The sequence below is a fragment of the Bubalus bubalis genome, chromosome 23, assembly GCF_019923935.1.
Source record: "Bubalus bubalis isolate 160015118507 breed Murrah chromosome 23, NDDB_SH_1, whole genome shotgun sequence".
Taxonomy (NCBI): Eukaryota; Metazoa; Chordata; class Mammalia; order Artiodactyla; family Bovidae; genus Bubalus; species Bubalus bubalis.
Window position 1 is genome coordinate 1,965,711 of NC_059179.1, and position 27,208 is coordinate 1,992,918.

Below are 27,208 nucleotides of genomic sequence, written 5' to 3' on the forward strand. Positions count from 1 at the left end.
GGTGCTCAGCCTTCTTCACAGTCCAACTCTCACACCCATACATGACCACAGGAAAAACCATAGCCTTGACTAGACGAACCTTTGTTGACAAAGTAATGTCTCTGCTTTTGAATATGCTATCTAGGTTGGTCATAATTTTCCTTCCAAGGAGTAAGCGTCTTTTAATTTCATGGCTGCAGTCACCATCTGTAGTGATTTTGGAACCCAGAAAAATAAAGTCTGACACTGTTTCCCTATCTATTTCCCATGAAGTGGTGGGACCGGATGCCATGATCTTCGTTTTCTGAATGTTGAGCTTTAAGCCAACTTTTTCACTCTCCACTTTCACTTTCATCAAGAGGATTTTGAGTTCCTCTTCACTTTCTGCCATAAGGGTGGAGTCATCTGCATATCTCAGGTTATTGATATTTCTCCCAGCAATCTTGATTCCAGCTTGTGTTTCTTCCGGTCCAGCATTTCTCATGATGTACTCTGCATATAAGTTAAATAAACAGGGTGACAATATACAGCCTTGACGAACTCCTTTTCCTATTTGGAACTAGAAATGAATAAAAATGAAAACAAAACAACCCAAAACCTATGGGACGCTGTAAAAACAGTGCTAAGCAGAAGGTTCATAGCAATACAGGCTTACCTCAAGAAACAAGAAAAAAGGTCAAATAAATAACCGAACTCTACACCTAAAGCAACTAGAAAAGGAAGAAATGAAGAACCCCAGGGTTAGTAGAAGACAATAAATCTTAAAAAAATTAGGGCAGAAATAAGTGCAAAAGAAGCAACAGAGACCATAGCAAAAATCAACAAAGCCAAAAGCTGGTTCTTTGAGATGATAAATAAAATCGACAAACCATTAGCCAGACTCATCAAGAAACAAAGGGAGAAAAATCAAATCAACAAAATTAAAAATGAAAATGGAGAAATCACAACAGTCAACACAGAAATACAAAGGATCATAAGAGACTACTATCAGCAATTATATGCCAATAAAATGGACAACTTGGCAGAAACAGACAAATTCTTAGAAAAGTATAACTTTCCAAAACTGAACCAGGAAGAAATAGAAAATCTTAACAGACCCATCACAAGCACAGAAATCAAAACTGTAATCAGAAATCTTCCAGCAAACAAAAGCCCAGGACCAGACAGCTTCACAGCTGAATTCTACCAAAAATTTAGAGAAGAGCTAACACCTATCCTACTCAAACTCTTCCAGAAAATTGCAGAAGAAGGTAAACTTCCAAGCTCATTATATGAGGCCACCATCACCCTAATACCAAAACCAGACAAAGATGCCACAAAAAAAGAAAACTACAGGCCAATATCACTAATGAACATAGATGCAAAAATAGCTAACAAAATTCTAGCAAACAGAATCCAACAACATATTAAAAAGATCATACATCATGACCAAGTGGGCTTTATCCCAGGAATGCAATGATTCTTTAATATCCACAAATCAATCAACACCACATTAACAAAATGAAAGATAAAAACCATATGATTATCTCAATAGATGCAGAGAAAGCCTTTGATAAAATTCAATATCCATTTATGAGAAAAACCCACCAGAAAGCAGGAATAGAAGGAACATACCTCAACATAATAAAAACTATATATGACAATACCTACAGATAACATTATCATCAATGGTGAAAAATAGAAAGCATTTCCCCTAAAGTCAGGAATAAGGCAAGGGTGCCCACTCTCACCACTACTATACAACACAGTTTTGTAAGTTTTGGCCACAGCAAAGAGAGCAGAAATAGAAATAAAAGAAACCCAGATTGGAAAATAAGAAGTAAAATTCCCGCTGTTTTCAGATGACATGATCCTCTACATCAGTTCAGTTTTCAGTCGCTCAGTCATATCCAACTCTTTGTGACCCCATGAACTGCAGCACGCCAAGTCTCCCTGTCCATCACCAAATCCCAAAGTCCACCCAAACCTATGTCCATTGAGTCAGTGTTGCCATCCAGCCGTCTCATTCTCTGTCATCCCCTTCTCCTCCTGCCCTCGATCTTTCCCAGCATCATGGTCTTTTTCAGTGAGTCAGCTCTTCGCATCAGGTGGCCAAAGTATTGGAGTTTCAGGTTCAACATTAGTCCTTCCAAAAAACACCCAGAACTGATCTCCTTTAGTATGGACTGGTTGGATCTCCTTGCAGTCCAAGGGACTCTCAAGAGTCTTCTCAAACACCACAGTTCGAAAGCATCACCTCTTTGGCACTCAGCTTTCTTTATAGTTCAACTTTCACATCCATACATGACCACTGGAAAAACCATAGCCTTGACTAGACGGACCTTTGTTGGCAAAGTAATGTCTCTGCTTTTGAACATGCTATCTAGGTTGGTTATAACTTTCCTTCTGAAGGAGGAGGCTTCTTTTAAATTCATGTCTGCAATCACCATTGGCAGTGATTCTGGAGCCCAGAAAAATAAAGTCAGCCACTGTTTCCCCATTTATTTGCCATTAAGTGATGGGACCAGATGCCATGGTCTTTGTTTTCTGAATGTTGAGCTTTAAGCCAACTTTTTCACTCTCCTCTTTCACTTTCATCAAGAGGCTCTTTAGTTCTTCTTCACTTTCTGCCATAAGGGTGGTGTCATCTGCATATCTGAGGTTATTGATATTTCTCCTGGCAATCTTGATTCAAACTTGTGCTTCTTCTAGCCCAGCGTTTCTCATGATGTACTCTGCATATAAGTTAAATAAGCAGGGTGACAAAATACAGCCTTGACACACTCCTTTTCCTATTTGGAACCAGTCAGTTGTTCCATGTCCAGTTCTAACTGTTGCTTCCTGACCTGCATATAGGTTTCTCAAGAGGCAGGTCAGGTGATCTGGTATTCCCATCTCTTTCAGAATTTTTCACAGTTTATTTTGATCCACACAGTCAAAGGCTTTAGCATAATAGTCAATAAAGCAAAAATAGATGTTTTTCTGGAACTCTCTTGCTTTTTCAGTGATCCAGCAGATGTTGGCAATTTGATCTCTGGTTCCTCTGCCTTTTCTAAAAGCACCTTGAGCATCTGGAAGTTCACGGTTCACATATTGCTGAAGCCTGGCTTGGAGAATTTTAAGCATCACTTTACTAGCGTCTGAGTGCAATTGTGTGGTAGTTTGAGCATTCTTTGACATTGCCTTTCTTTGGGATTGGAATGAAAACTGACCTTTTCCAGTCCTGTGGCCACTGCTGAGTTTTCCAAATTTGTTGGCATATTGAGTGAAACACTTTCACAGCATTATCTCTCAGGATTTGGAATAGCTCAACTGGAATTCCATCAACTCCACTAGCTTTGTTCATAGTGATGCTTTATAAGGCCCACTTGACTTCACATTCAAGGATGTCTGGCTCTAGGTCAGTGATCACACCACCATGATTATCTGGGTCATGAAGATCTTTTTTGTACAGTTCTTCTGTGTATTCTTGCCATCTCTTCTTAATATCTTCTGCTTCTGTTAGGTCCATAGCATTTCTGTCCTTTATCGAGCTCATCTTTGCATGAAATGTTCCTTTGGTATCTCTGATTTTCTTGAAGAGATCCCTAGTCTTTCCCATTCTATTGTTTTCCTCTATTTCTTTGCATTGATCGCTGAAGAAGGCTTTCTTATCTCTTCTTGCTATTCTTTGGAACTCTGCATTCAGATGCTTATATCTTTCCTTTTCTCCTTTGCTTTTCCCTTCTCTTCTTTTCACAGCTATTTGTAGGGCCTCCCCAGACAGCCATTTTGCTTTTTTGCATTTCTTTTCTATGCGAATGGTCTTGATCCCTGTCTCCTGTACAATGTCACAAACCTCATTCCATAGTTCATCAGGCACTCTATCTATCAGATCTAGGCCCTTAAATCTATTTCTCACTTCTACTATATAATCATAATGGATTTGATTTAGGTCATGCCTGAATGGTCTAGTGGTTTTCTCTACTTTCTTCAATTTAAGTCTCCCATGGAAAATGTCTAACAAAAGATTCTTTCATCCAGCAAAATGATCTTTTTGAGGGTGATCTATCTTGTAGTACATATGTGCAGATTATTTATTGGTGAATAGTATTCCATTCTGCACTAAACAGTCCATATTTATTTTTATCCATTCACCATTTAGGACATTTGTTTTTTCTAGTTTATGATTATTCTGAAGATTACTGCTCATGAGCATTAACACATTTGTCACTGTTTGAACGCATTGTCATTTTTTTGGAGAGAGCCCTAGAAGTGAAACTGAAGAGTTGTCAGTAAATTTAACTTTTTATGAAAAATTACAGCATATTAATAGGCAGTTTTATGCAAACTATGATTACTACACACTATAATGTGGATGAATCTCACAGACTTAATATGAGTAGAAGAAAATAGATACAAAATATAGTTATGTAATGCCATTTACAAACAGGTTAAAATGTACATACAGTGTTAACTCCTACTAAATAATAATAAGTATCATATCAGATCAGATCAGTTGCTCAGTCGTGTCCGACTCTTTGCGACCCCATGAATCGCAGCACGCCAGGCCTCCCTCCATCACCAACTCCCGGAGTTCACCCAGACTCACGTTCATCGAGTCCGTGATGCCATCCAGCCATCTCATCCTCTGTCGTCCCCTTCTCCTCCTGCCCCCAATCCCTCCCAGCATCAGAGTCTTTTCCAACGAGTCAACTCTTCGCATGAGGTGGCCAAAGTACTGGAGTTTCAGCTTTAGTATCATTCCTTCCAAAGAAATCCCAGGGCTGATCTACTTCAGAGTGGACTGGTTGGATCTCCTTGCAGTCCAAGGGACCCTCAAGAGTCTTCTCCAACACCACGGTTCAAAAGCATCAATTCTTCGGTTCTCAGCCTTCTTCACAGTCCAACTCTCACATCCATACATGACCACAGGAAAAACCATAGCCTTGACTAGATGAACCTTTGTTGGCAAAGTAATGTCTCTGCTTTTGAATATGCTATCTAGGTTGGTCATAACCTTCCTTCCAAGGAGTAAGTGGCTTTTAATTTCATGGCTTCAGTCACCATCTGCAGTGATTTTGGAGCCCAGAAAAATAAAGTCTGACACTGTTTCCCGCTGTTTCCCCATCTATTTCCCATGAAGTGATGGGACTGGATGCCATGATCTTCGTTTCCTGAATGTTGAGCTTTAAGCCAACTTTTTCACTCTCCACTTTCACTTTCATCAAGAGGCTTTTGAATTCCTCTTCACTTTCTGCCATAAGGGTGGTGTCATCTGCATATCTGAGGTTATTGATATTTCTCCTGGCAAACTTGATTCCAGTATGGTGGTTATCTTTTGAGAAAAGAGGCATAATTAGTAGGAGGGGCACAGGAAGTTTTGGGGAGTAATAGAATAATGTTTTATTGATTACTTGATGGGTTCACTTTGACAATTTTTTTAAACTCTGAACTCATGGCTTATGCATGATTCCATATTCTTTTCCAAGAAAATGTATGTATAAAAGTTATTACATTTTATGTAAAAGTTATGTTAGCTTCATAATTTGAGAATAACAATTTATATTTTACTTAATATATATTATTTGAAAGGAATACATACATATAAACAATTGATATGCTGTTCTGTTATTTTTAAAGAAACTTGAAAAATTCTAATGGAAAAGGTTATCATAAATAATCAGGAAAAACTATGGTCCAGGCCTTAAAGAGTTTGGGCAATGTATTCAAAAACTAAAATTATGCTAAGTAATAAAGCATGTATTAAGTGGAGAAAATTGCAAACATATTTTTTTTTTTCTGTTGATATATTTAGGTATATATTTTAAGGTGTTTTTCAAACAATATATCTTGTAGATCAAGTCAAAGTACTTTTACTAACAGGATTCTCATTGTTGAGATTACATATGGATCTAGTGCCTTTACAATATGTATCATCAATTATGTGGGTCGGTTTCCCTCTTACCAGGGTTGGCAGTAGGGATCAGCAATGTCTTTTGCTACCTTTCCTCTCTGTAGATATTCTTCTTTTAAGCTGGAGATAGATGTGAGCTTAGCATAGGAAAATTAAGAAGCATATTTCAATTTCACATTTGAGCAATATCTTTCTTTCACATAATTTACTTCTTTACCCCACAGCAAGAATCCAAAAGTACTTTTATTGTTTGTTCTAGCTTCTTACTAGATTTTCCCAATGACTAGTTCCATTATACGAATATTTGATTTAAATCAGTGGATTAAGTGAGCAAATCAATTCCCCAATAGTCTCCTGGCAAAAAGAAATACACACTCTGTACATTTTGTTATGTGGGTTGGAAAAGTACTATAAATTATGGCATGGGGAATAGGAAGAAGATGGGAAAAAGATGAGGAGATTGAGAGAAGGAAAAAAGACAGGGAGAGAAAGGTAGTATATCAAAAGTATAGCAGTAACTCAGAAACTGGGGAGATCTGTATTGGAATTTCGCTCCCAATGTCGTGAAATTATTAACATTTGGACAATTGCGTTTTAGAAAACAGAGAGGAAATATGAAGTAGATGGCTAAGCCACATGTTCTTTAACCAGGGAAACCCCTATTAGAATAGAAAGGATAGTACCGAGGTGTTAAATTCAGAAAAAAAAAAAAAACAAAAAAAAAAAAACAAAGGATTTTAAAATATTCCTTTAAAACTCTATTTTGATCATAATTTCATTAATAATATATTAACTAATGTGTATGATTTTCTTCACCTGATTTCCTATCTTTTTTAAAATGAACTTTGCCACATGGCAGAGATCTAGAAACACAGTTCTTAGAGTTTCCATTTCTAGAACAACCCATCCAACTGGCAGTAAATCTCAAATGTATGAGTTATTGTTTTTTAATATCTGGTTAGGTAGCAAAGATATTTTCCCTCATACTTTATAGCAAACATTTTTCTTGTCTCATTGCTTATGTTGTGTAATGTGCCTTGAATCTTGGGTGAATTTGCCCCCAAGATGCTCCCTGCTTTCTTAATATAAGTAGACTTTCCGTTTGAGTGCTAATGTAAATAAGATTTTCAGAGCCTTTTCCCAACTGCTACACAATAACTGCTTCAAAACAAATTAGAAATTTTGCTTTTTCCAAGAACAGATGTTTTTTATTTTTATTTTCCACTTGTTCAGTGATTCTGAGAAGATGTTTCCATCTTAATAATGGAAAAATAATGTTCATATCAATTACACACTTAAAGGAATTCTCTTTTTTTCACCCACTTGTTATGCCATTTTCTGCATCAGAGGAAGATTGGTTAAGCAACATCAAACTTTTGTTTTTGATATATGGGGCCATTAGGGCTTGATGAACTGCAAACAAATACCTCCCTACTTTTTTCTTTTCCAAGTTACATACTTAACAAATTCTTTAGTACAAATGTGTTTGTTCTTTAACCTTTGAGATCTCTGAGGCAAGACAATTAATATGTAAATTTTAACTTTTTGTGCTTAATATCACATAAAATAAAATAGCTAAGGTACTAAAAGCGCATTTGGAGGGAAACAAAATTTATAACCTCATTTTTGATGTGGGCTTGAACAATAATAATTTTCATTCAGTCAGTTTAGTCATTCAATCATGCCCAACTCTTTGCAACCCCATGGACTGTAGCATGCCAGGCTTCACTGTCCATCACCAACTCCTGAATCTTGCTCAAACTCATGTCCATCGAGTTGGTGATGCCATCCAACCATCTCATCCTCTGTCATCCCCTTCTTCTCCTGCCTTCAATCTTTCCCAGCATCAGAGTCTTTTCCAATGAGTCAGTTCTTCGCATCAGGTGGCCAAAGTATTGGAGTTTCAGCTTCAGCATCAGTCCTTCCAATGAATATTCAGGACTGATTTCCTCTAGGATTGACTTGTTGGAGCTCCTTGCACCCCAATGGACTCCCAAGAGTCTTCTCCAACACAACAGTTCAAACCCATAAATTAAAATCATACAAAGAGGTTTCCTTTCCATGTTAGTTTCATGCAGAAGTTTATGTAGAAATAACAAATTTATGCAGTGTGACTTCTAATGTCCTATCTTACAGTATCACCATGAAGCCCATTATTATGATTTGCCATTTATTATCTAACTCATTTCTTCTTTGTACTATTCCAAGTTTAAATTGAGATGTCAACACTGAGATGTTTTAGTATATTTTGAAAGTATATATGAGGCAATATTTTCAAAAGAATTTATGATAAATATATATGAAAATACTGATCTACTTGTAGTATTTTACATTTTTATACTTCAATATGATGGTATAAAATTGCCAACAAATGAAATAAAGAGATAGGTAAAACCAGGGTTTGGGCCTGAGGTAGACCAAATTCTAAGACTCCTGTCCTGCAAATATCTTGTTGTTATGCTCAGAACTGTCATTATGATGAGACTGGGTCCAGTATTAGGTTACCTAGTGATTTCTCAAATTGCCAACATCCATTGGATCATAGAAAAAGCAAGAGAGTTCCTGAAAAACATCTACTTCTGCTTTATTGACTATGCCAAAGCTTTTGACTGTGTGGATCACAACAAACTGTGGAAAATTCTTAAAGAGATGGGAATACCAGACCACCTTACCTGCCTCCTGAGAAATCTGTATACAGGTCAGGAGGCAACAGTTAGAACTGGACATGGAACAACAGACTGGTTCTAAACTGGGAAAGGAATACATCAAGTCTGTATATTGTCACCCTGCTTATTTAACTTATATATGAAGCCTATCATGTGAAATGCCAGGCTGGATGAAGCACAAGCTGGAATCAAGATGCAGGGAGACATAGCTATAATCCCAGATATGCAGATGGTATCACCATTATGGCAGAAAGCAAACTAACGAGCCTCCTGGTTACAGTGAAAGAAGAGAGTGAAAAAACTGGCTTAAACTCAACATTCAAAAACTAAGATCATGGCATCTTGTCCCATCACGTCATGGCAAATATATGGGAAAGAAGGGAAACAGTGAGAGAATTTATATTTTTGGACTCCAAAATCCCGGCATATGGTAACTGCAGCCATGAAATTAAAAGACGCTTGCTCCTTGGAAAATAAAGTATGACCAACCTAGACAGCATATTGAAAATCAGAGAAATTACTTTGCCAAAAAAGGTCCACCTAGTCAAAGCTATGGTTTTTCCAGTAGTCATGTATGGATGTGAGAGTTGGATAATAAAGAAGGCTGAGTGCTGAAGAATTGATGCTTTTGAACTGTGGTATTGGAGAAGACTCTTGAGAGTCCCTTAGACTGCAAGGAGATCCAACCAGTCCATCCTAAAGGAAATCAGTCCATGATATTCATTGGAAGGACTGATGCTAAAGCTGAAGCTCTGATACTTTGGCCACCTGATGAGAAAACCTGATTCTTTGGAAAAGACCCTGATACTGGGCAAAACTGAAGGTGGGAGGAGATGGTTGGATAGCATCACCAACTCGATGGACATGAGTTTGAGCAAGATCTGAAAATTAGACAGGGAAGCCTAGAATGTTGCAGTCCATGGGGTTGCAAAGAGTCAGACATGACTGAGCAACTGAACTGAATGATTTGTCATTTATTGCATGCTACCAGTGTGTTAAATGGCCTTACTTTTTCTTTCATTATTTGTAGGCTATTATCCACCATCCAAAAGGTGAGCAAAGTGCTCAGGTCTCCTACTATTAACTAACTGAACAAAGCTTTTAACCCACATTTTTCTGACTCTGAGGATGGAACTATTTGTTTCAGGCTCGAGTCATGTGTGATTGCTTTAATTTTACAAGTAATGTTATACAAGCTCACTCTGCTCACTGCACAGCAGGCCAATGAATCTGAGAGACTAGTCATTGAGGCAAGGAATATGATTTTATTTGGAAAGCTGGTTGACCAAGAAGGTGGCTGACTAATGTCTTAGAATAACCATCTTTTTGGGTTCTGGATGCCAGGTTCTTTTATTGAGCCAGAGAGAAACAATGAGGAACTATAGTCAAAAGGCAGACTAGAGGGAAAGCTATGAGAAAGAAAAGTAATAAGAGTTTTCAGTTTTGCAAAACATCTCTGGGAAATCCTAGACTTTGAAAAGTGTTTGTTAATCTCTTCTATTTTTTAGCCATTCACAGGTGGGCAGGGTCAGATTATCTCTTTATGAGCTGAACAAAAGCATTTCAGTTTAATAGGTAGGCAGAAGGGCAGGGTCCTCTTAAGCAGGCCATTATGTATGATTATAACACCAACATCAGCGAAGAAAGTGAAGTTGCTCAGTCATGTGTGACTCTTAGCGATCCCATGGACTGTAGCCTACCAGGCTCCTCCATCTGTGGAATTTTCCAGGCAAGAGTACTGGAGTGGGTTGCCATTCCCTTCTCCAGGGCATCTTTCCAACCCAGGGATTGATCGATCGATCCAACCTAGGTCTTCCACATTGAAGGTAGATGCTGTACCCCCTGAGCCACCAGGAAAGCCCAACATCAGTGAAAAGCAAGTCAAAGAAAATGGTTCCAATGTAGAGTCAGACTTGGTTCTTCATTGCAAAGTAGGATAAAGATTAAATCTTTTATTCTTTTTTTTTTTAATCCTGAGTACCACAAATTAAATAGGGTATGGGAAATATGTATCCTTGCCTACATTTCTTGATGGGAAATCTTTATATCAGAAAATTAGCCCAAGTTGATGACTGATAATAAAGTTGCATTTGACTAGAAAAGATTTCCCCCTTCTATTTCAGCTTCCTGCTTATCTATCAGTATAAGGCAAAGATTTTCCATTTGGAGATAGTGGGTATGAAATGCAGTGGTTTGGGGAAGAAAATCTGATGATACAATTAAAATCCTCTCATTCAGGCAACATTGTTCTAAATAGTTTCCAACCTTAGGAATAAGAATGTCTCCAGAGCTTTTCTTTATAGATCACTGTCTCCTCAGAAAAATGCCTGACTAAATGATAGGAAGAAATAGTAAAAGAGAAATATCTTATAATTATGTTATTGGTTCTGAAGTTGAACAGCTGACACTGAGTTCTTCATAATTATCTCCAGTCCCCTATTTAAAAGTTAGTAAGTTTCCATTATTTTCAGCATTTCTTTGAGGTGACTAGCAATATAGAAAGGTAATAATGACCCCCCACCCCCCAAAGAAAGGAAACATAGGAAATTAAGCCAGAATTTTATAGGTTAGGTCAAGGCTTGGCACATGTTTTCTAAAAAGGCCCAGATGGTAAATATTTTATGCTTTGCAGGTCATAAAGGCTCTTGGCATAGCTCCAAAATAGCCATAGACAAAGCCAAATAAATGAGCCTGGATGTGTTTCAGAGAACTTTATTTACAAAAAAACAAAAAAAAAAAAAAAAAAAAAACAGGATGAATGTGGCCTTTTGGACATAGTTTGCAGACACCTGATTTATGCTGATTAGCAAATTATTGAGTTCCTGATCACTTCAGGTTTTTTTTTTTTTTTTAATGAAGCAAAAATGCTAACAATAGATTCATAGTTTATTTTTTTCCTTTTTTTAAAAAATATCAACTTCAAGCTCAATATGTGCCAGACACTGTTCTGGGCACTGTTAATGCAATGGTGAATTATAAAAGTCACTTTCTCAGCTATTGTTTGAGTGAAAGTGCCATAAGTGAATACATTAAATAAATAAATATTTATATAAATAAATAAAAATTTAGAGCATTACTTCAGGTATTGCTTAGAAAAACAGGTAAGATAAAATAAAAGAGGCTTTAAATTAGATAATTGGTCTGGAAAACCACAACTGATAAGATGATATATGAATATAAAGCTGAATAAAGTAAGATGGAGTGCCAATGAAATGACTGGAAGAATAGTCTCCTGGATAGAGTAAACTTTTGGGACCGAGGCCCTGAGAGTAGAGATCGCTGACTGTGTCTATGGTGTAGTGAGAAGTCCATGGTGGTTAAAGTAGTTGAAATAAGAGAGGAGGGAGAAAAAAATGCCTGAAAGGGAGATAAGGCCCAGATCCCTGAATTGCAAAAAGATATTCTTTCTGTTCTCTTTTTGCTTTTCACCTGCACTAATATAACCATAGCAACAATGTTGCAGCTTTCCATTCCTGACTTTGATGTGGTTTCAAACCAAGGACACAGATGATTCTTCTTCTGTTTCTCCTTCTCCTTATTGTGTAGCCCATCTCTCTTTTCCTTTCCTTGATCTTTGTAAGAAAGATTTGGGCCAGGATAATGGTGTTTAAAGAGATAATAAATAGTCTGTTTTCATATAGTTTGTGGGTAGGGAAAACTGGATATTTTGATAGGTTGAATGTAGAATATACAATAGAATAATCAAGAGCGAACCTCATTTTTTTTTTTTTAACCTGATGAATTGATAAGGTGGAGTTCTCATGTACTGAGATAAAGAGCAGTGGATATGACCATATTTAGGGTCGAGATTAAATGTCCGTTTTTTTTTTTTTTTTTTTTTTTTTTTTTTACTTCTCTAGGATGTCAAGATGGCAGTTTGTGTGTGTGTGTGTGTGTGTGTGTGTGTGTGTGTGTATTTTAACCTGGAGTTTAGGAGAGAGGTTCAGGTTAGTATACAACTTGGGAGCATCAGTTTATAGATACTGTTTAATCCCATGAACATGCATAAGATTACCAAGGGAGAGTGTAGGTAGAAAAAAAAACAAAAACTAAGTGCAGAGGCACCTGGGAAATTCTATCACTTGAAAGTTGGAGACATGGAGGAATCAACAAAGTAGAAGAATGAAGAGGTGACTACTAGCAAGGTAGGTGGTAGTGAGGAATATATTTAAAAAGTCCTATAAAGAAAATATTTCTGGGGAGATGGAATGATCAGTTGTTAAATCCTACAGAGAGGATGTATAAACAAGAACTGAGAAATAATGCTTTATTTTGCAGCATGAAGATTCAAAACAGTTTGCTGATGTTAAGATTAAAACCTGTTTGCAGTAAAATAAAATAAATATAGATAACTATTGGATAAATTTAATTTTAAAAGGAACAATAATAGAACAACACAAATAGAACAGGAACTGGCAGCCGAAGATATAGAGTTAATAGAGTATATAGACAACACTTTTTAAGTAAGAAATGAAATGTAAAGAAAAAGTGGGGGATATGTCCTCAGTAAGGGCAAAAAGCAGCTGCTTGTTGCTAAAAAGGGAGGACGAATGTAGACACAGGTGTAAAGAGATAGAAAGAAGTTGTGGTGGGAGGAAAAGTACTATCTTTTCAGAAGTTTCCTATTCCTTCAGTGGACAGTTTATCTGCCTTATAGCTTCATATGTGTGTATGATCTATTTCACAAACTGTAATTAAAGCAAGCTAAAATCATTGCTGTGGGACATGGGATGTTATTGGGTGAAAATGAAAATTAGGTAGGAAGTGGTGAAAGTGGAGGGAGAAATTTTGATGTTGTTTGTCTTAGAATAGACTGATAAATAAACAATAGAAAAGAAGTAAGAATGATAAGCAGTCCTAAGCAATATAAAGTTAGTGTGAGTGCATTTAGTAATAAGCCTGTCAGCTCTGCTCTGTCAGCAGGTGCAGATGCAGATGCAGAATATGTTGAGTTGGATTTAACCAAGTTGCATTTATTTTCCACTAAAGTATCATCAAAGAAAGCTGAGAACTAAAGAATTGATGCTTTTGAACTATGGTGTTGGAGAAGACTCTTGACAGTCCCTTGGACTTCAAAGAGATCCAGCCAGTACATCCTAAAGGAAATCAGTCCTGAATATTATTGGAAAGACTGATGCTGAAGCTCCAATACTCTGGCCACCTGATGCGAAGAACTGACTCATTGGAAAAGCCCCAGATGCTGGGAAAGATTGAAGGCAGGAGAAGAAGGGGACAAGAGAGGATGAGATGGTTGAATGGCATCACCGGCTCAATGGAGATGAGTTTGGGTAAACTCCAAGAATTGGTGATGGACATGGAGGCCTGGAGTGCTGCAGTCCATGGGGTTGCAATGTTGGACATGACTGAGCAACTGAACTGATCTAAAAGTATCATGAAGAAAGCAGAATGGTGGATGGGGATTGAGCATGTGTTCAGATAGTTTGATTTTATATATATGTATATATACATATATATACACACACACACATACATACATATATATAAAATGCTGAACTTATTTTAAAGTTAAGAAGTTATATAAGAAGATGAGAGGATATGAGATAGAGTGAAAAAGTAGTTTTTTCAATGAATGGTACCTCTTGATGGAGCTGAAGAATTGTTACAGTTGGAGTATTAGAGGGAGTGAGCTGGGATGTATCAGAGAAAAAATGTATGAAAATAAAATTGAAAATAAAGTATATTTATTAGGAAAAATTTTTAAGTGTGTTTTAGTGAACTAATATAATAATATATATAATATAGTAAACTAGCACTTATTCATATATCCTGTTTGCTGTCCAACCCAGCCATATAAGAAGATTTCACTTTTACAGTCCTTGAGTTTGGATATTTCCATGTAACTTGCATTGGTCAAAAAAATCAGACCAGAAAGGTCACTCCCATGTTGGGTGCGTTTAAAAACCAGATTTTTCCATTCTTTATGTTCTTTATTCAAGCTGTAGTTATGGAAATACTAAAATGATTATAAATAGTGTAAAAAATGAAATGTAATAAATGCTCATTCAGTTCAGTTCAGTCGCTAAGTCGTGTCCTTCTCTTTGCGACCCCATGAATGGGCAGCACGCCAGGCCTCCCTGTCCATCACCAACTTCCAGAGTTCACTCAGACTGATGTCCATCGAGTCAGTGATGCCATTCAGCCATTTCATCCTCTGTCATCCCCTTCTCTTGACCCCAATGCCTGCCAGCATCAGGGTCTTTTCCAATGAGTCAACTCTTCCTATGAGGTGGCCAAAGTATTGGAGCTTCAGCTTCAGCATCAGTCCTTCCAATGAACACCCAGGACTGATCTCCTTTAGGATGGACTGGTTGGATTTCCTTGCCATCCAAGGGACTCTCAGGAGTCTTCTCCAACACCACACTTCAAAAGCATCAATTCTTCGGTGCACAGCTTTCTTCACAATCCAACTTTCACATTCATACATGACCACTGGAAAAACCATAGCCTTGACTAGACGGACCTTTGTTGGCAAAGTGATGTCTCTGCTTTTCAATATGCTATCTAGGTTGGTCATAATTTTCCTTCCAAGGAGTAAGCGTCTTTTAATTTCATGGCTGCAATCACTATCTGCAGTGATTTTGGAGCCCCAAAAAATAAAGTCTGACACTGTTTCCACTGTTTCCCCATCTATTTCCCATGAAGTGATGGGACCAGATGCCATATTAGTTTTCTGAATGTTGAGCTTTAAGCCAACTTTTTCACCCTCCTCTTTCACCTTTATCAAGAGGCTTTTTAGTTCCTCTACACTTTGTGCCATAAGGGTGGTGTCATCTGCATATCTGAGGTTATTGATATTTCTCCCAGCAATCTTGATTCCAGCTTGTGCTTCTTCCAGCCCAGCGTTTCTCATAATGTACTCTGCTATAAGTTAAATAAGCAGGGTGACAATATACAGCCTTGACATACTCCTTTTCCTATTTGAAACCAGTCTGTTGTTCCATGTCCAGTTCTAAATGTTGCTTCCTGACCTGCATATAGGTTTCTCAAGAGGCAGGTCAGGTGCTGTGGTATTCCCATCTCTCAGAATTTTGCACAGTTTATTGTGATCCACACAGTTAAAAGGCTTTGGCGTAGTCAATAAAATAGATGTTTTTTATGTTTTTCTGGAACTCTCTTGCTTTTTCCATGATCCAGCAGATGTTGGCAATTTGATCTCTGGTTCCTCTGCCTTTTCTAAAACCAGCTTGAACATCTGGAAGTTCGCGGTTCATTTATTACTGAAGCCTGGCTTTGAGAATTATGTGCATTACTTTACTAGTGTGTGAGATGAGTGCAATTGTGTGGTAGTTTGAGCATTCTTTGGCATTGCCTTTCTTTGGGATTGGAATGAAAACTGACCTTTTCCATTCCTGTGGCCACTGCTGAGTTTTCCAAATTTGCCAGCATATTGAGTGCAGCACTTCACAGCATCATCTTTCAGGATTTGAAAGAGCTCAACTGGAATTCCATCACCACCACTAGCTTTGTTCGTAGTGATGCTTTCTAAGGCCCACTTGACTTCACATTCCAGGATGTCTGGCTCTAGGTGAGTGATCACACCATCGTGATTATCTTGGTCGTGAAGATCTTTTTTTGTACAGTTCTTCTGTGTATTCTTGCCCCCTCTTCTTGATATCTTCTGCTTCTGTTAGGTCTATACCATTTCTGTCCTTTATCAAGCCCATCTTTGCATGAAATGTTCCCTTGGTATCTCTAATTTTCTTGAAGAGATCTCTAGTCTTTCCTATATGTTGTTTTCCTCTGTTTCTTTGCATTGATCACTGAAGGAGCCTTTCTTATTTTTCCTTGCTATTCTTTGGAACTCTGCATTCAGATCCTTATATCTTTTCTTTTCTCCTTTGTTTTTTGCTTCTCTTCTTTTCACAGCTATTTGTAAGGCCTCCCCAGACAGCCATTTTGCTTTTTTGCATTTCTTTTCCATGGGGATGGTCTTGATCCCTGTCTCCTGTACAGTGTCACGAACCTCCATCCATAGTTCATCAGGCATTCTGTCTATCAGATCTAGGCCCTTAAATCTATTTCTCACTTCCACTATATAATCATAAGGGATTTGATTTAGGTCATACCTGAATGGTCTAGTGGTTTTCCCTACTTTCATCAATTTAAGTCTGAATTTGGCAATAAATGCCTGTAGTCTTCTGTAAATCTAAGCCAAAGCAGGCAGATCTTGGCCACAAGGCAACGTTAAACCTGTGCAATATTAATGAATCCTGAATTATTTTGATGATCAGTTTGATGATCTTTGTTAACACAGTATAATCAAGGGTACCTGGCTCACCACAGTACTATGCTTAGTTATTGAACGGTTGAGATAGATTGGATGAGAGGTTACTGAAGGAAAGGTCAAGGGAGAAGTCAAGGTGAAGAACGATTGTCTGTATGAGAATTTGTCACCACACATTATGAAAGAATATGTTTGAAGGGAATGACAGTGAGCCAAGAGCTAAAAATCTCAAGGAATATGACTTGGAGATCTTAAATGACTGCAATAAGCAGTGATGATACATGGCATAAAATACTAATGCTAAGAGGTTCATGGAGGAGAAGAAAGCATTGTAGAAGTAGCTATACAAAGAACTATTGAGATCTGGCTGATTACATACAGGAAGATATTATTAAAAATATTCATACATTTATCAAAAACATTTATTGAAGCATTTATCTTTTTTTCAGAACTTCAAAATCTATAATTTTAAAAAGTGGATTCTTTCGTAGCACTTTGGTCATGGAAATTACATTAAATATATTAATAAAATATTTATTCTAGAATCCTCTTCTATTACATTATGTGGACTTAATTTATAATGCTGTCATATAATTTATAAGTCATGGGCTTTACTAATTTTTCACCTACTTTTTTTTTTCTTTTAATTTACAATTCAGTTCCAAGATTTGTCTTTGCTATTAATGCGGTCAAATCACTAAGTCGTGTCTGACTCCTTGCAACCCCATGGAACGTAGCCTGCCAGGCTCCTCTGTCCTTGGGATTTCCCAGGCAGGAATACTGGAGTGGATTGCCATTCCCTTCTCCAGCGAACTTTCCTGACCCAGGGATTGAATCTGCATCTCTTGCCTTGCAGGCAGTCTCTTGCATTGCAGGCGGATTCTCTACCAGCTGAGCTATTAATAAAGAAATGCAAATTTCTTCAACTTTGGAATAATACAGTGCAGCTGAATTCATTTTACATGAATTTCCATGTATTTCATTTTCCTTTTCTTTAGCTATGAGTCATATGTTTGACTAACTTAACCTTTTGGCTGTTTTACAATTTAGAATATAAATGGTTTAGGCACTAATGTTTAAAAATTTTCCAATTTTTTTCTGTTGCTTGATTTGTTAGCAAATTTAAGAACATGAAGAGTAATTATGAGTTAATACTAAGAATCTGGTTCATATCGTAGACAGTCCTTATTGCCAAATATTTAAAGTTCATTACCATATTTTGAGGAATTTTTAACTCATACATTTAAAGAGTAAATATTCACTGGAAAATATGTCATGGTGTACAGAGTGGGGAAGGATCTTTTTGTCATAATGATAATCAGAGATTAGATTTCTTTTAGGTCCCAAAATAACTAACATCCCTTTAATTTCACTATGGAGAAGAAATTAAAGATTCTTTTGGGGGGGAAAAAAGTGAAAAAAAAAAAAAAAAACTATGCAAGGTTTACTACATCATTAGCAAGTTCACATAATTAAGGAATCTGGAAATCCTCAGTAAAGAGTAGCATCGATAGTATATAAAAAGTAGTAAAAGCTAATTAAAGTAATAATATTTTTACTGAAAATACTACATTTTTATTGCCAACATTCTACATTTCTCTATGTTGTAATATAATGATGTTTATTTCTGTACTTTGTTTCTGGCTATTCCTGTTGGCAGAAACATGTTGTAGCTTAAGTTTGAGGTTTTCTATGTTTTTTAAATATGAGCAAATAAAGATATTACATATGAAATACTACTTTGGAAAATGCTATAAATTCTGGAGCCTGGGAGAACTGTGAATTCTGGAACTGTGAAGCTTCCATTTCTCTTCTAAAGAAAATTTCAAATGTCTATTCCCACCAGATTTGTCATATCATGTCCCACAGAATTCACACTGTATTATACCTTTAGCTATGTCATGTGAGTGTATGTTCCTCGGTTCTGTGTCTCATCACAACAAAGATTTGGAGTGACGGACATTAAAGCCCCCTCAGCGTGTCACAACTCTCAGGCCTTGGATAGACCGTGTTACATCTCTCATGTCTCGAATGGACCATGTTATGGCTCTTAGAAAAATCAGTGTTACAGCTCTATTTTATTTAGAAGATAGAAGGAAAATCCATCTTTGAGGTGTGAGAGCATGTCAATCCAAAGACACAAGGAGAAGAGTGCCCCAGTGTGTGTGGGGGGGAGAGAGAGAGAGAGCTAGCTTTGGCTCCTCTTTTTGTATGTTTATCGCTCCCTGGGCCTGTCCTATGTAAATTGGGCCAGCCAGGAGTGTTGTTTGTTTTACCTGAGGTCCTCACTCTGGTCCTCGGACCTTCTTTTGTTCTATTTTCGCGGGCTTTTCCCTTCCTTGTCTTTTAGCCACCGCCATTTTGGACTCTTTTCCCCTATTCTACCTACCTAACAGCTATAAACTCATTTCCCCCTTTTTGATCATTTTCAGAAATAAAGGAAACAAAGCTTATAGGAACTCTATTTGACTCTCTATTTGACCCAAAGACTAAGTGTCTTTGATATAATGTTTATAGCATATTATAAAAAGTTTATTTTTCAAAACTAAGTGATATCCTTAGTGTTACCAATCAGAATAAAGGATGAAGTGTAGTAATTTCCTTATAGAGATCTTCAGGCTTTGCCTTGTTCTCAGCTCTATTAAGAGTAGTTATTTTCAATGAGCAAATATTCAATATGTACTATGTGACATGTACTATCCTTTCATGTAATCTTGTGAGATAGAATTTATTATCATTTATTTTTTTAAGCTGTGACTTAGTGAATTTAAGTAACTTGATAAAAATCACACAACAAGGACATGAAGATGTTGACATAAAATTATTGGTCTTTTTCCAAAGACTACTTTCTAACTAACCATTTTTTCAAAATATAATATTCAGATGATTTATGATACTTCATAAAAAATAATCTAGAGGGTCAGTTTGGATGATGGCCCATAACCTGCATTATTACAAAACAACTGTGGAGTCCGTAGCATGCTTAATTTGAGAACCTTTATGATGACCTTTAAAAATGGCCTTGTTTGCTCTGTTGCTGGATGCTTTGGTCCCCACATTTGATAATCTGCTTTCTCCTACTCTCTAAACCCAGCCTCTAGCAAAGACACAAGAAATTAAGAAGTACAGTGATTAGCACTAAATCAGCACTGAGTCTACCCTGATGTGTCTCTTTAGGTTAGAGTTATCATCTACTGTGTGTTGCAAAAAAGCTCTATGTATTTATTACATGATTTGGGGGACTGGTACTTCTTTATGTAAATTTCAGCAGAGTTTGAAACATTCCACATGCTTCATTCCAGGGAGCAGACTTATTTTCAGGGTTGTGCCAGCAACTAGATGAGCCACACCCTATACTATGTTCTATATTATTAAAATAAAAACAGGTGAAAAAACAACACCAACAGTATTTCCTTTCTGCAACTTAATTCAAGAGGGAAAAATGGCTTGAAAACTAAAATATTTTAACCATGAAATACAGTGGAAAACTTTTAGCCTTATAAACTCCAGAATAAGCTTCTTTTTGATATTTATTTATTACTATCCTTAAAATAACAAAAAATTCCATGAGTATTAATTGTCACCATTTTCTTTGCAATCCTTTTGCCATCTATTTTTTTTCCCCATATACTCCGTTCCCTCTCACAGCCTTCTCCTATTATATATGTCTTTTTTTTGTTGTTTTCATTAACATCACCTCTCAGACCTTGTCAATAGAATGAATAAAGCTGGAGGAACCTCATAAGCCAGTTCAAGATTTTATTTCTGATAATCACTCAGGTTGAATTGATTAGTGTGCCATTTGTGAATAATTTATAAACTAAGAATAAATAGGATCATTAATTGGGATGAGTTCCTGTAGGTTTGTAAATCATTATCTATGACTGGCAGTTATGTATTTAAAAAAGGGCTTTATACTTCACTAGTACATTATTACATAATTCTGCAGCAATGATTGAGAAAGAGTAATTGAGTGAATGACACTTTGGTAAAGCAGCCTGTAATGAAGGAACTTAGGAAAAATGCATAAAAGAAATGTATTTAATTGTCAGAGTTTCTGAGGAAGTTTGTACTCTTCCCACTATTTTCTTATTCATGATATATCAAAACACAGAGAACAATATGGGAAATTTGGGCATCCTAGATTCTTGATTAAGGAGTTATTGCCTCTTTTCTTCTTTCATCTTTTCCCATTGCCTCATGTATGAAACTTTTCCTGGAAATCTGGTTAAGGTGAACAGAAAAAATTAATGTGCCTATGTTTTATATTATCATTCTTATGTAGTTAAAAGGCTTTGATTTATATGTCTTGCTGCTAATTAAAATGGTAAAGATTATTTTTACTGTAATAAATTAACTACCCTAAAACTAATACAAAAATTGAATAATAGTATAATAGGCTTAATAGTGGTCTCCCCAACAATGTCCACGCAAAATCCCTAGAACCTGTGAATAGATTACATTGCATTGGAAAAGGAAATTTCCATAGATAATTATAGTTCAGTTCAGTTCAGTTCAGTCGCTCAGTCATGTCCAACTCTTTGCGACCCCATGAATTGAAGCACACCAGTCCTCCCTGTCCATCAACAACCCCAGGAGTTCACTCAAACTCACGTACATCGATTTGGTGATGCCATCCAGCCATCTCATCCACTGTTGTCCCCTTCTCCTCCTGACGCCAATCCCTCTCAGCATCAGAATCTTTTCCAATGAGTCAACTATTCCCATGAGGTGGCCAAAGTACTAGAGTTTCAGCTTTAGCATGATTCCTTCCAAAAAACACCCAGGACTGATCTCCTTTAGAATGGACTTGTTAGATGTGCTTGCAGTCCAAGGACTCTCAAGAGTCTTCTCCAACACCACAGTTCAAAAGCATCAATTCTTTGGCACTCAGCTTTCTTCACAGACCAACTCTCACATCCATACATGACTACTGGAAAAATCATAGCCTTGACTAGATGCACCTTTGTTGGTAAAGAAATGTCTCTGCTTTTGAATATGCTATCTAGGTTGGTTACAACTTTCTTTCCAAGGAGTAAGCATCTTTTAATTTCATGGCTGCAATCACCATCTGCAGTGATTTTGGAGCCCAGAAAATAAAGTCTGACACGTGTTTCCACTGTTTCCCCATCTATTTGCCATGAAATGATGGGACCAGATGCCATGATATTAGTTTTCTGAATGTTGAGTTTAAGCCAACTTTTCCACCCTCCTCTTTCACCTTTATCAAGAGGCTTTTTAGTTCCTCTTCACTTTCTGCCGTAAGGGTGGTGTCATCTGCATATCTGAGGTTATTGATATTTCTCCTGGCAATCTTGATTCCAGCCTGTGCTTCTTCCAGCCCAGCGTTTCTCATGATGTACTCTGCATAGAAGTTAAATAAGCAGGGTGACAATATACAGCCTTGACGTACTCCTTTTCCTATTTAGAACCAGTCTGTTGTTCCATGTCCAGTTCTAACTGTTGCTTCCTGACCTGCGAACACGTTTCTCAAGAGGCAGGTCAGGTGGCCTGGTATTCCTATCTCTTTCAGAATTTTCCACAGTTTATTGTGATCCACACAGTCAAAGTCTTTGGCATAGTCAATAAAGCAGACATATATGTTCTTCTGGAACTCTCTTACTTTTTCGATGATCCAGTGGATTTTGGCAATTTGATCTCTGGTTCCTCTTCCTTTTCTAAAACCATCTGGAACATCTGGAAGTTCACAGTTCACATATTGCTGAAGCCTGGCTTTGAGAATTTTGAGCATTACTTGACTAGTGTGTGAGGTGAGTGCAATTGTGTGGTAGTTTGAGCATTCTTTGGCATTGCCCTGCTTTGGGATTGGAATGAAAACTGACCTTTTCCAGTCCTGTGTCCACTGCTGAGTTGTCCACATTTGCTGGCATATTGAGTGCAGCACTTTCACAGCATCATCTTTCAGGATTTGAAATAGCTCAACTGGAATTCCATCACCTCCACTAGCTTTGTTCATAATGATGTTTTCTAAGGCCCACTTGACCTCACATTCCAGGATGTCTGGTTCTAGGTGAGTGATCACACCATCATTTATTTGGGTCGTGAAGATCTTTTTTGTACAGTTCTTCTGTGTATTCTTGCCCCCTCTTCTTAATATCTTCTGCTTCTGTTAGGTCTATACCATTTCTGTCCTTTATTGAGCCCATCTTTGCATGAAATATTCCCTTGGTATCTCTAATTTTCTTGAAGAGATCTCCTAGTCTTTCTCATTCTGTTGTTTTCCTGTATTTCTTTGTATTGATCGCTGAGGAAGTCTTTCTTATCTTTCCTTGCTATTCTTTAGAACTCTGCATTCAGATCCTTATATCATCCTTTTCTCCTTTGCTTTTCACTTCTCTTCTTTCACAGCTATTTGTAAGGCCTCCCCAGACAGCCATTTTGCTTTTTTGAATTTCTTTTCCATGGGGATGGTCTTGATCCCTGTCTCCTGTACAATGTCATGAACCTCCATCCATAGTTCTTCAGGTACTCTATCTATCAGATCTAGTCCCTTAAATCTATTTCTCACATCCACTGTATAATCATAGGGATTTGATTTAGGTCATACCTGAATGGTCTAGTGGTTTTCCCTACTTTCTTCAATTTAAGTCTGAATTTTGCAATAAGGCGTTCATGATCTGAGCCACAGTCAGCTCCCAGTCCTGTTTTTGCTGACTGTATAGAGCTTCTCCATCTTTGGCTGCAAAGAATGTAATGAATCTTTCAGTGTTGACCGTCTGGTGATGTCCATGTGTAGAGTCTTCTTTTGTGTTGTTGGAAGAGGGTGTTTGCTGTGATCAGTGCGTTCTCTTGGCAAAACTCTATTAGTCTTTGCCCTACTTCATTCCATATTCCAAAGCCAAATTGGCCTATTACCCTGGGTATTTCTTGACTTCCTACTTTTGCATTCCAGTCCCCTATAATGAAAAGGACATCTTTTTTGGGAGTTAGTTCTAAAAGGTCTTGTAGGTCTTCATGGAACCATTCAAGTTCAGCTTCTTCAGCATTACTGGTTGGGGCATAGACTTGGATTACTGTGATATTGAATGGTTTGTGTTGAGAACGAACAGAGATAATTCTGTCGTTTTTGAGATTGCATCCAAGTACTGCGTTTCGGACTCTTCTGTTAACCATGATGGCTATTTCATTTCTTCTAAGGGATTCCTGTCCACAGTCATAGATATATTGTTCCTTAAATAGGTGAGTTATTGTGCGTTATCTAGGTGGACTCAATCTAATCTTGACTATAGCACTTACTCAGGCTGAAATTGAGGAGTGTGAAACTCCAAGCTTATGAATAATTTGTTTGTGTATGTGCTCATTTGCTCAGTTCAACTCTTTGTAATCCCATAGACTACAGCTGTCCGTGGAATTCTGCAGGCAAGAATACTGGAGTAGTATTTTTTTCTCCTCCAGGGGAATCTTTCTGACCAAGGGACTGAACCCATGTCTCTTGCATTTCCTGCATTGCAGGTGGATTCTTTAACTCTGAGCCACCTGGGAAGCCCTATGAAAGATTTGCAGAACATTTAATGGTTCTGAAAGATAAGGGCCATATCTTTAGAAGTCTGGAGAGAGGCTTTTATGAACTCGTGGAAAGCATGTAAAGGAGTGAAGACAGCCTGAAGAATAAAGACTAACTCCTAGCTGATATCTTTCATGAGCAAGGACCTCATTCCTGCAGTTGTAAGGAACTGAATTAGGCTAACAGTTGGAATGGGCTTGGAATTTGATTCTTTCCCAGAGCTTCCAGTGAGGAACACAATCCTGCCAACACTTAAATTTTAGCCCAGTGAGACCAGTGTCAGATTTCTAACCTGCAGAACTATGAGATAATAAGCAAGTGTTGTTTGAAGCTGCAGTAATTTGTTATGGCAACAATAAGAAAGGACAAGATTTCGAGCAAGCTTTGGGAGTTGGTGATGTACAGGGAAGCCTGGCGTGCTGCAGTCCATGGGGTCACAGAGTCAGACATGACTGGGTGACTGAACTGAGCTGATAGTATTTGATACACTTTGCCTTGTATCATCAAATTAGAATATTCAGTTGCTGTTTCCCTTTTCCAATTCTATATTCTGTCCAGTTGAAATGAAACCCTGTGACAGCCTTTCTCTTTAGGACTGTTACTCCTTAGCTTTCATAAGTTGAGCCATATATTTGTCTGAATTTTAATTGATCCTGCATGCATTTATTTTTCCTACTTGTAAAATAGCAATGTTAATAGAAAAAGATGTATATGCCTCAGAAAAGTATGTGTCAATGTTTCACAAACAATCAGAAATACTTGCCAAGATTAAAATTAAAAAAAAAAAAAAAAAGAAAGAAACTAATCCAAAAAGTAACTTAATGTAAATTTGTGACTTGAGCAAGTTATTTACCTTCCCTGTGCCTCCAATTCTCCATTTGTAAAATGGGCTTAATAAGAGTATCTAACTCATTGGATTGTTTTCCTATATGACTGTTTGGTACATACACATCAGTACCCTTAGTTGTATAGAAATAGACATAATGCCAAAGTAGTTTCCAGCATACAATAAAATAAAGTGAAGAAGGTAAAAAAATACATGCTATGTAAAACGGTCATATTTTCTTAAATTGAATTCAGATAAAATAGGAAACATGGATTTACAGATATATAGTAGTCACAGGTTATATGAGATATGCTTTCCTGACTGTCTCTTAATATTTGAAACTAAGTTTAAAAATGGACAGCTTAACCTAGCTGTGGTTGTGCCACAAGCTTGTGATTCATCATTCAGGATTCTTCCAAGGTATGCAGCTACCCACTTTTTGGAGGCATTTAAATTATATAAAAATAACATATAAAGTAAATGTTAGTAATATTATTTCATATTAATATACTTTGATTGACATTGAATGCCGCTACCCTGCTCATGTTGTTTTCCCCAAATGTGTTTGTACAGAGTCAGCTTAAGCATAGGCAGCATTTACTGAGTGAAAGTAATATATGTCAAAGTAGTCCTAAGACTTTGTATCTAGCCATTAAATCCCAGTAAATAATGGGATTTTTTTATACTTAACATAATTCTGGTTAATTAATGATATATGGTTTATTGATTAGTTCTTCAACTCACATGAATTTGTTATGGAGAAGGCTTGATTAATAAAACCATGTAAAGAAGACCTTAAAGATGATATCTTTAGGTAAAAGGGCTTAGTAGCTTTAAAAATCTTTAAATTCTATTAGTACTTCATTTCTTACTTATATCTGCTGATAAGAATGGTAACTCAGACTGTTGAATATATATCGATGTATATATATACAGATATATATATAAACTTTAGGAATAGAAATCTGTTCTTAGGAATTGATTTACAAATTCTGTGATATAACAAAATCATGAAGAAAAGAAAGCATCTAACACTAAATTACCAATGCTCTTTGATAGGCACTCACATAGTATTTTTTTTAAATCAAGGATATTCTCCTTTGCCCCCAAATACATTTCTGGTATTAATTATAAAAGGAATGAGATGTTTCACCATGATCCTAGTCAAAAAGTAACATGTAAGGATGAACATGTCTTTTCTCCTGAAATTTCTCAGGATGATCCTTCTCTTGGGATTGAGTTCAATAAATACAGAAAAATAGCAACCTACATATAAGGGAGAAAATGTTACTAATTTGTGGATGGAATATCTCAATTTGTGTTTAATTTAAACTTAGATGTAGGTTGGTTAGTATAACAGGAAGAGTTGAACAACTTGAAGACATACTTCATTTGGGTGAGGTTAGGGCACAGTCTCACTGTAGGGGCACCAGGCAGTGTGTTAAACTATTCCATCTAAACTCTGGAAAAACTTCTGATAGTGCAAGTTACACTGCCTTAATGAATTCAGGCGAACTTGAGTGTAAGTTATGATGAAAGTTAATAAAATGTACTGGGGAGGAAGAAGAAGTTGAACAAATGGAATAACAAGTAGATAGGGAGTAGTAATGGGCTTCCCTGGTGGCTCAGATGGTAAAGAATCTGCCTGCAATGCAGGAGACCCAAATTTGATCCCTGGGTCAGGAAGATCCCCTGGACTAGGGAATGGCTACCTATTCAAGTATTCTTGCCTGGAGAGTAACATGGACAGAGGAACCTGGTAGGCTGCAGTAAATGGGGTCACAAAGAGTCGGACATGATTGACATGCAGGGACTAGTAAACCATAGAATTGTCCTTTATGGTGAGATCTAAGTCAGCCAAAAATCAGTGACTAAACAGGTGAGGACATGGGCTTGGTTTAGAAAGACAGTTCCACTTGTGTATTAGAAGTACAATGTATGCTGATGTCAATAATGATAAAATAGCAACTGCCATTTATTGAGTGCCTAACATATATCAAACATTATCTCCAATCCAAATCAATCTTATGGAATAGCTGCTATTGTTTCCAATGAGGGATAAGAAAAATTACACTTATAATGGGCAGGCAAC